The sequence below is a fragment of the Falco cherrug genome, chromosome 15 (assembly GCF_023634085.1).
Source record: "Falco cherrug isolate bFalChe1 chromosome 15, bFalChe1.pri, whole genome shotgun sequence".
Classification (NCBI taxonomy): Eukaryota; Metazoa; Chordata; class Aves; order Falconiformes; family Falconidae; genus Falco; species Falco cherrug.
This window is the reverse complement of record NC_073711.1, coordinates 19,260,635-19,269,373: the sequence shown is the minus strand read 5'-3', so window position 1 is coordinate 19,269,373 and position 8,739 is coordinate 19,260,635. Positions and strand designations below refer to the sequence as shown.

The 8,739-nt window shown below is 46.2% G+C and overlaps 1 protein-coding gene across 3 annotated transcripts in view; it reads left to right on the top strand.

The window, feature by feature from the left end:
- Positions 1-1,188: 1,188 nt before the first annotated feature.
- PCDH11X (protocadherin 11 X-linked) overlaps positions 1,189-8,739 on the top strand; it is a 508,536-nt gene continuing 500,985 nt past the window's right edge. For all 3 annotated transcript variants that reach the window (XM_027800892.2, XM_014277458.3, XM_027800893.2), the window contains exon 1: positions 1,189-1,883. The gene's annotated coding sequence lies outside the window, so the exon portion shown is untranslated. The remainder of the gene's footprint in view (positions 1,884-8,739) is intronic.

Here is an 8,739-nt window from a genome sequence, read left to right as displayed (position 1 = left end):
ATTTAGCAATAAAAGTGAGACATCACCTACATCTTGCTGCAGTGAGGAAGGTAAAACAAGGCATTCACATACATTTTCATATTACTTTTAAAGACATAAGCAAAACGCTGTGCTGTCAGGGCAAGTGCAATTTCTTTTCTTGTTCTTCGGGAAAGAGTTTAAAGGCCTCTCCTCCCCCAACAGCAGAGCGCCGAAAAATTGCTAAATTATTTCCTAATAATTATTGTGTTCACCGAGAAGTGCCTACTGCAGGCACCTAGCAAAATACTGCAAATAATTCAAGATACTAAAATTATTAAAATCAACACCACAAATTAACTATTAATTAAAACTGCATTTTCACGCAGGCACCCCCAGCCAGCCGAACTCCCCGGCACCCCCTCCCCGCTGCAGCCACCGGCGCCGCGCTCGCCGGCCGCGCCCCGCCGGGCCGGGCTCTGGGGCCGGGACAGCGCCTGCCCTGCGGGCCCGGCCGCGACACCCCGGGCCGCCCCCGAGCCCCGCCCGAGGCTGCCGCACGGCCCCGCGCCTCCCTGGGCGCCCCCCCGGCGGGCCCTGCGGGACCCCCGCCCGCCCGTACAGCCCAACCGCCGCCGGGGAGGGCGCCCCTCGGCCCAGCCGCCCCCTCCCGCGGGGTCCCCCCCCGCCCCCCGCCGGGGGCACCGGGGCTCGGCCGGCGGCTGCGCTCCCGCCTGGGCTCCGCCGGGGCTGGGGGAGCGGCTGCCGGCGGCGGGGGGCAGCGCGGGGAGCCGGGGACGGCAGCCGCTCCGCGGGCACGGGCACGGGCGCGCTCCCCGCGGGGGCCGGGACGAGGTGCCCCGTCCTCCCCCGCGCCCCGCCGGTGCCGCGGGCAGCCGGGCGCAGCCGGGCGCAGGGGCGAGCCGCCGGCGCGGGGCTGCCCGGGCTGCGAGCGCTGCTCCCCGGCCCCGAGCGGGGAGCGCCGCCGGCCGCCTGGGCCTGTGCCGCGGCGCGGGGGGCGCCGGCTGGGCCTGGGGCCGCCCCCCGGCGAGGCGGCGGAGCGGCCACCGCGCCGCTTTCGGGGGATTCTCCGAGAGGCAAAGGCAGGGCGGCTCCGGGAGGGGGAACCCCCCTCGGCTCGGCGATTCGCATCCCCGGCGTCGCCCCTCCTCCTGGCGGTGATGTCAGCCGCGGGGAGGGCCGGCTGGCAGCGGCAGAGCGGGGCGCGGGCGGCCGCGGCAGAGCCGAGCCGGAGCCGGAGCTGCCGCCGCCGGGACAGCGCGGGGTCCGGGGCGCCGCCGGCAGCGCAGCCCCGCGCCCCCAGGGCCGCCGCCGCCGCCGCCCGGGCCAGCAGCAGCCCCGCCGGGAGGCGGCCGAGCGCCCAGCGGCGGCGGCTTCCCCGCGGCGGGACCCGCGCCCCGCTCCCCCCGCGCCCGGCTGGGCAGGGCTGGGGCTGCCGGTGCCGGTGCCGCGCTGCTCGGCGGAGCGCCGCGGAGTTCGGGGTCTCTCCGCGCAACTTCGGTTACGCGGCAGGACCTCTGCGGAGCGGCGCGGGGCTGCCGGCGCGCCACTGCTTCCCCTCCCGCTGCAGCTGCAAAAGCTGATCATTAACTAAACCCAACAGAAATAAAACAAACTCAGGCTTGCCTAAAAGTTAGGATACTATTATTTTTCCCCTCGCCCCTCCCCCCCCGCCCCTCCCCCCCCCGTTCCCCCCTTTACGGTTCCATTCCCCGTGCGGAAGCCGCCCCGGGAGGCGCCCGGCACCCTGCACGGGAAGCAGCGGTGCGGTTTGCATCGAGGATTCGCTGTGGCGGAGCGGTGTAACTTGCATGCGGCGGGACAGCCTCCGCGGCTCCAACCGCCCGGGTGATGCGCTGAGGAGCTCCTGCGGACTGGCATCTTGTGCAGAGGAGGCACGGAAGGTAAGAAGGGGGCTTGGGGAAAAGAGGGATTTTTCTATCCTTTGCTACGCTATCTCAGCAGAGCAGCAGCAGTTCATCCAGAACAGTATCGAGAGGGCTGGAACCGCTCAAGTGAAATGAGAGGCTGCTCCTGTGGAAAGTCCACGGAGCTTACAAGTGGTGGCAAAAGATATATTTATTTTTAGTCTGGTAGCATCGCATGGTCGTGATCTGTGCGGACAGCGAGCCAACTCGCGCAGCTCTGGAATGAGGAGATCCACAGTCTCCGTCTCCGATGGGCAGTTTGCATTGGCTGCTGCGTTGTGTTGAATGTGTAACCCCCGCTACCTCCCCAGAGCATCCCATCATCCTGCTGGATTTGTTTTTTTTTTTTTCAGATATAGTGCCTAGTATTAATGAGAGAGGGAGAGGGATGGGGGTGGTGGTGAAAAAACCATATGGAACATTTTATTGATGTGATCATAATCCTGTAATGGAGATTGCATTAAATGAGGATTGCATCAAAATGCCTAGCTGCTGTGGAGAGACGAGAAAGCAAAAACTATGCTGGATTGTAAATGAAGTTCTTTGATTGAAGGATTTTCTTGAACCATGAAGGGATGGATGTCTGTAAGCTTAAAGTTGCTGTATATGTGGAGCACTGGAATGGGATAAACCCCAGATCAAGCTGAAATAGATTTTAATTTACCCAAGCTCTGGTTACAGTTAGAATAGGTTAGAGGCATTGCAGTGGTGTCCAGTGAATTCTTGGTTTCAGCTGTGGAGAGACCACGGAAAGGCAAGGAGAGAATTTTAACATTTGGGGAAGAGGAGGATGGCTCCTTTGTGACTTTTACCATGATGGCACAAAGCTTCCAGCCTGCAGGAACCTTATGGGCGATCCGGAAAGCAGAGGATTTATCTCATTTTCCTTTTGCAACCTTGGCGTAGTTGCCTGCAAGAAGTAGCCGGGAGGTGTGTGTCAAGAGGCAAGGAGGGACTTCCTTGCCCCTCTCGGACACTGAAAAAACCTGTGAGCTTGAGAGAGAGATGGAGCCGACTGTCTGATCCCCTCTTTTCGAGCTTGAGTTGATCATACATTTTGAGTAATCGTTGCTCCTTATCTCAGTTGGCAAAGGAGGGGAGAATATGTTCAAGTTTACTGAACCAAAGCAGAGCTGAGGACAGTAGATATTATCCACTCACCCCCGCATTCTTTTTGTGCTAAATTTTATCCTGGCGTAGAGAACTGAGCCACAAAAGAGCACCTTCTTCCAGCCTTACTGAAAGGAAACCTAAAAAGAACAAAAAGATTAACCCAAAGCTAAATTTTAACTTTTTGCTTCTCAGCAGTGGTGGAAGTAGCATTGATCTGCTAGATTACACAGGTCGAAAGAGGTAAGATAGGAAAAAAATTAAAATTGTTTATTTACTAATATTTCCACATGCACAAAGTTGGCATACAAAGAATCATCACAGAGTGGGAAAGCTCCGTTTCTTGTAACCACCTAAGTTATGACTGAGGGAAGCAGTGGAGAAATTCCTGTAAGAATACTTGGCAGTATTTGTAACTGCAAGAGAGCTGTTAAATACAAAATTACATAGATTAAACCAAAACCAAATATCCAGTGTTCTCAGAAGTAATTTCTTTCCCCGTTTGAGTTGTGTACAAAATCTGAGGTGATAGCTCCACAGTTCAGCCTCTTTTGCTGTGTATCTGGCACAAAGTTGAGATGGATACACTTATTTTAAATGAAATGAAGAAACCCAGCGTAAGTGTGTTGAATTCCTCTTAAGCATTTTATTTTGGCAAAAGATGATTTCGAGTGAATTGTAAGAGATGGGTTTAGAATATTCATGGCTAAACTCCAGGGAGCTTAGTGTTAGCTCAGTAGGCAGAAGGTTCTTCCTCTAAAGAGATATCTGGAAAAGATGTGTTTAAATTTCAAGCCATATTCAGCTGAGACTGTTGGTTTCCACATTTTAAAATCATTTGTTATGCTTCTTGGGGGAATGATGCCTAATCTGGAAAATAAAGCAAGTGTTCCTAGCTCACTTTTTTTTTTTTTTAATAGAAAAAGCAAGCAGTGTGCTTTAATTGTACTTCTGTATCTACAAATGTTCCAGATTTGACTCTATTTTTCATCAAATAACAGCTGAGGAAAAAATTGTCTTCCGAAACCACGGTTATTCATGCAGATCTTGCTCTGTATTTTGGTACAGAAGAACTCAGCTTCATGACTGCATTGTTCATCCTTGCAGCATTTCTTTAAATGTGAGCCTTGCTATGGTTAAAGGATAATTTATATTCAGTGTAGTACTGTCTGCTCAGTGGAATTGGCTTTATACTTTACAGCCTCTGCAAAAAAGGAGATCAAAGATCTGAACCTGTGGTCCTGTATTGCATTTGTATTCTAGGTGGACTTGAGTAACCTCATACTGGAGCCATTCACACTCCCATAGTTAAGGATATGTCAGTCTTTCCATTAAAACACCCATTTGCTTAGTAATTTAACAGCTAGTTTTAAAGGCGGCCTCTAAGCTTAACTTAAACACATTCATATAGTAACAAAAAAAAAAAAAAAAAAGATACCCTAAGCAATGAAGTACAGTAACATTTGGCATTTGCTAATAGAGCACTGTTAAGTTGAATTTATAGAAAGCTTAGGAGAAAGTAATGCCTGCCTGAAAAATTGAGATGAAAAGGGAAGAAAAGTCCTTTCAGATTTGGAAAGCTGCTTATGGATCCAGGTGAGTGTTCATACCTGGATTTTCAAGGGGCCTGTGACTGCTAAGCAGACAAGTAGGGCTTTTCTTAAAGGAGAACAGCACTGGCCCCAAACAGGAATTAGTCAGATCTTGGTTTGGTGGTTCAGGTTTAGGTTGCATTGGAACTAATGCCATTGGCATTCTTCCAGTTAGTTCTTTTGAGGGTTAAGTTACAAGAATAATCAAAACCCCAAACCCCGTATCTTAACCAGTGAAATTAACCTTCCAATATTGTAAAAAGAACTATACTTTTTTGGATCATGTTGATTGTCTGATACAGGTGTTGGAAGCATCTGGGAGATGCTGCTGCCAAAGCACACTTGCCAGGTAGCCCACCTGAGAGCAGCCACGGCAGTAACCACACTTCCCATCCCAGGGGCAGCCAGCCCGACTAATGTCACGTTACACCTAAACAGAACCCTTTCTTCTAAAGCATCCCAAAACCTTTTACAATTGCCTGTCTCGCTTAGATAGCCATCTTCCAACAGTGAAGTATGTGAATGCTTATAGTAACTTTCTGTATATTTCAGGTTAGAAGTGAAAAGACTACAATTAAAAATACAGGTGGATTCGATGTTACAGTTGCACATGCTGTGTAGTACCTGTGTTCAAGTAGTAGGTTCAAGGTACAGCTTGCTGTATCCCAGGGGTTTTAGATTGGATGAAATATGAGTATTGTTTGAATGAAAATTTTTTCATTTAACTACAAAATTCGTAAGGCAGATTAATAGTTTTATGTCCCAGTTACCTTATTCTGCAATGAGATCACTGAGAGGAACTATGTAACCGTTGTCTGTCTTCAGTGTGGTGAGGTAGTGCTGACTATACCTTTATTGGATCTTCTGAAAATTCATGCTTGCTGCAGATATACAGGAAAATAATATGAAGCAGGAAATTTAGGGTGGAAATGGGAATCTGAGTGTCCCTTAAGATCTGTGAGGAGACTCCCATTCTCATTTTCCAATGGTAAAGTAAGGAAAATAGGTTTAAAACAGTCTTTTTCAATTACTGTCTGAAAATTAGTAGAGTGGCTTACCAGGAAACATAAAAGCTTCGATAGCTTTTGCACATTTAAACACTCCACTGAAAGAAGAGTTTAAAACGGTCCTTAAATTTGCCTTTAAGGTGTTATGTTGTGAAAAAGAGTGGGATTAGTGGAAAACACATTTTGAGTGATAACCATATTTACCACCTCTGGCACATGTGAATGAAAGATAGGTATTACACATGTATATACATACATATATATATACACACATACATATTTTCAAATTCTTTTTAGAAAAAAAATACTGTGTTTCCAAGTAAGGGAAGTGGCTGATGTTTTCACAGTCACGCAGTAAGGTTTCATATTTGAATGAAGAGACTCCCACCAAACCGACCTCACTTGCATGGCAGGTTTCGTGAAGGTCCAGGGAAAGTTAATGTAAAAGCTACAGTACAGATAAAAATGACTGGAATTTAGTCTGTAGGTACAATGAAATCATGGTCGGTTTTGACAGTAAATTTGAAATTGCAAAATGTTTTCTGTAGTAGTGTCATAGTTAAGAATTCTTTTCATTTGAAGTCTTTTGTCATTGCTTTTAATAAATATCCTGTTGAAAATTATTTCAGATACATTTAGAAAGTAAATGCTTTCCCATAAATTCTCTAAGATTATGCCTAAGCCAAAGCTCCCTGCAGTCTGTGAAAAAAATCCTGTGGCAACAGGGCCTTCAATAATTGCTCCTTGCGTTACCTGGCGTACATACTTTTAACTTCTGCCACTTGTTTAGGAGTTCAGCATGTTAGTGTGGTATAGAGGGCATTGCTGTGGAGGAGTTTTGCTTGCAAGGATGGCAGGACTTACCCTGTTTAACAGCAAGTGCTTTACTAACTTTTACAGTTAAGTTCTTTTTAAATGACTGTCGTTTTCCTTCATTTGAGTTGTGATAGACTCTGCAAGGATTATATAATTTCAAGAAAACCTGCATAACCACAGCAGCAGAGAGCCAAGTATGTTCTCAGAAAGACAGATGAACCTGGAAATTATTGGAGACTTGCAAATTCAGTAGTGAAATTATACACAGACATGGCCCACTGTATTTGAAACCTGTCACTGTGGGGTTTACTGTGGCAGTTGACTGTGCTAAGGACCTTTCTCTGCTTCATCTTCCTGCCAGAGGAACATCTTGTGTTGCCTACTACTTTGATTTGATATGGGTGTTTTGGGGGATGGTTTTCTGCCTCCAAGCTGGTCTAGAAAGAAGATGTCACCGGTGATGTAGTCTGTTTGTATAGCAGTGTTTATCTGTTACATCCTTAAGGACATAGTTTTATTATTTTTGTAAGATTTTAATTAGCAATTATGTGTGCTTTATGCTGTCTACTGAAGTAGCAGGAAATACAGGCTAAAGGGAAGAAAAAAATCAAGTAAAAGTTCGGAATGCTTCAGGCACAGCATATTTCATTTAACCAAGTACTTATCACTGTTATTGCTCTGTGCTATCTTGTTAAATAAATAAATGTATATGTATGGAAATCTATGATCTACTGGATCTATGGTCACATATGTGGTCACACTAAAGCTACATACTGTCTTCAATTCCAGGTTTAGTCCCTGGCACACATGATGCATACCGGCCCGCCAAAAGAGAAGCAAAAAATATTTGGGGGATGACAGAGCTGCGGGTTCCTTTAACATGTAGCACAGGGAACAGGTATAAGAGAGTTCAACTCCCTGCCCCTCAGATTTCGTTAGGAGGTCGCGTATTGGGGATCCTCCTGAGAAAGCAAGTTGCATGGCTTTGGAGAGGAAAATGGTGTTTATCTCTGCTAATGGAAGTCAGAGCTTAAACCCATGATGTTTAGTCATTGATGCAGGTTTTGTGATTGCTTTTGTAATTATAAACAGATGTATCTTCCTGTCTTTCGACAAACAAGCATGAAACTGTGTGTCCTGACAGGCACACAGTTACTGGATCGTTGGTTTTACTCAGGGATGCTTGTGGCTTTTTCCCTGAAATGGACCGAAGCAGTATGTCAGGGTGCAGGTTGGATTCACAAATCGGAAAGGGATTTTCTTAGGACTTGTAGGATGTTTATGACGAAAGACCTAGACTTGACTTGCCAATGTTAAATAGCCAAAGAGCGTGCTGTAGCAGTCCCTAAGGAGAAGTGCAGAAGAACTGCAGTGTTTTGAAACTTCATTAAATGGTGACTTAACAGGAACTATAATTTGCGTATGGAACTCTGGGTTCAAACACTTTGGGCCCTCACTGTAGTAGTTTGTTCAGATTACAGCTGCTGCCAGTAATTTGTAAATATATGCAAGATACAAGGCATGAAACGAAAGCTATCATTAAATGGAGTCATGGCTTTACTTTGTCAGTCATTTAATTGACCCCTGGAAAATGTTTGTGGCAATGTGTTGGAAATTAAGACCTAAAATACAAGGCAACACAGTAATAATTTTGGGGATGAAAATTGGGAATCAAATGCATAAAATTCATCTTCTCTTCATCTCTCTGCCTTGTCCACCTGTGAGACTTTACCCGAATGAATGGATTCCAGCTACTATGGGTTTCATAATAGTTTCCTGTAATTGAGACTCTACTACAGGAGATCAGTTAAGTGCTTGTCAGACAAGTGTATGTTCATGTCTAATTATCAGAGAATTCTTTTTAAAATTCATGTTCAGGAGATCTGAAATTTGATGACTTATTAAAGAAAACTAGATATAAAGTAAATCAAGGGGATTGTAGTCCTACTTCGTTTGTTATAGATTTCTAAGATAATTGAGAATGGTCTTTTCCTCTGGCCGAACAGCAGCTGAAATAGCAGTTGTTACTACTTTGTCTTCCATGACTCCACCATAAACTTGAGGGAAAAGAATCACATATGTGTACGTGTTTAATTGTTTATGGCATTAGTTAAATCTGAAGGAATTTAGAAGGGTCCTTAGTGGAAAATAAATGTATTTTAATTTATATAATAAATTTGGAATAATGATGACTACCAAATGGAACTGTTGTTAACAGTTTTGGTATTAACATATTCTTCCCCCACCCTCTCATTTTTTAAAAGAAAACATATCTAGGGAAACACTGTAAGCCACACTTTCTTAACA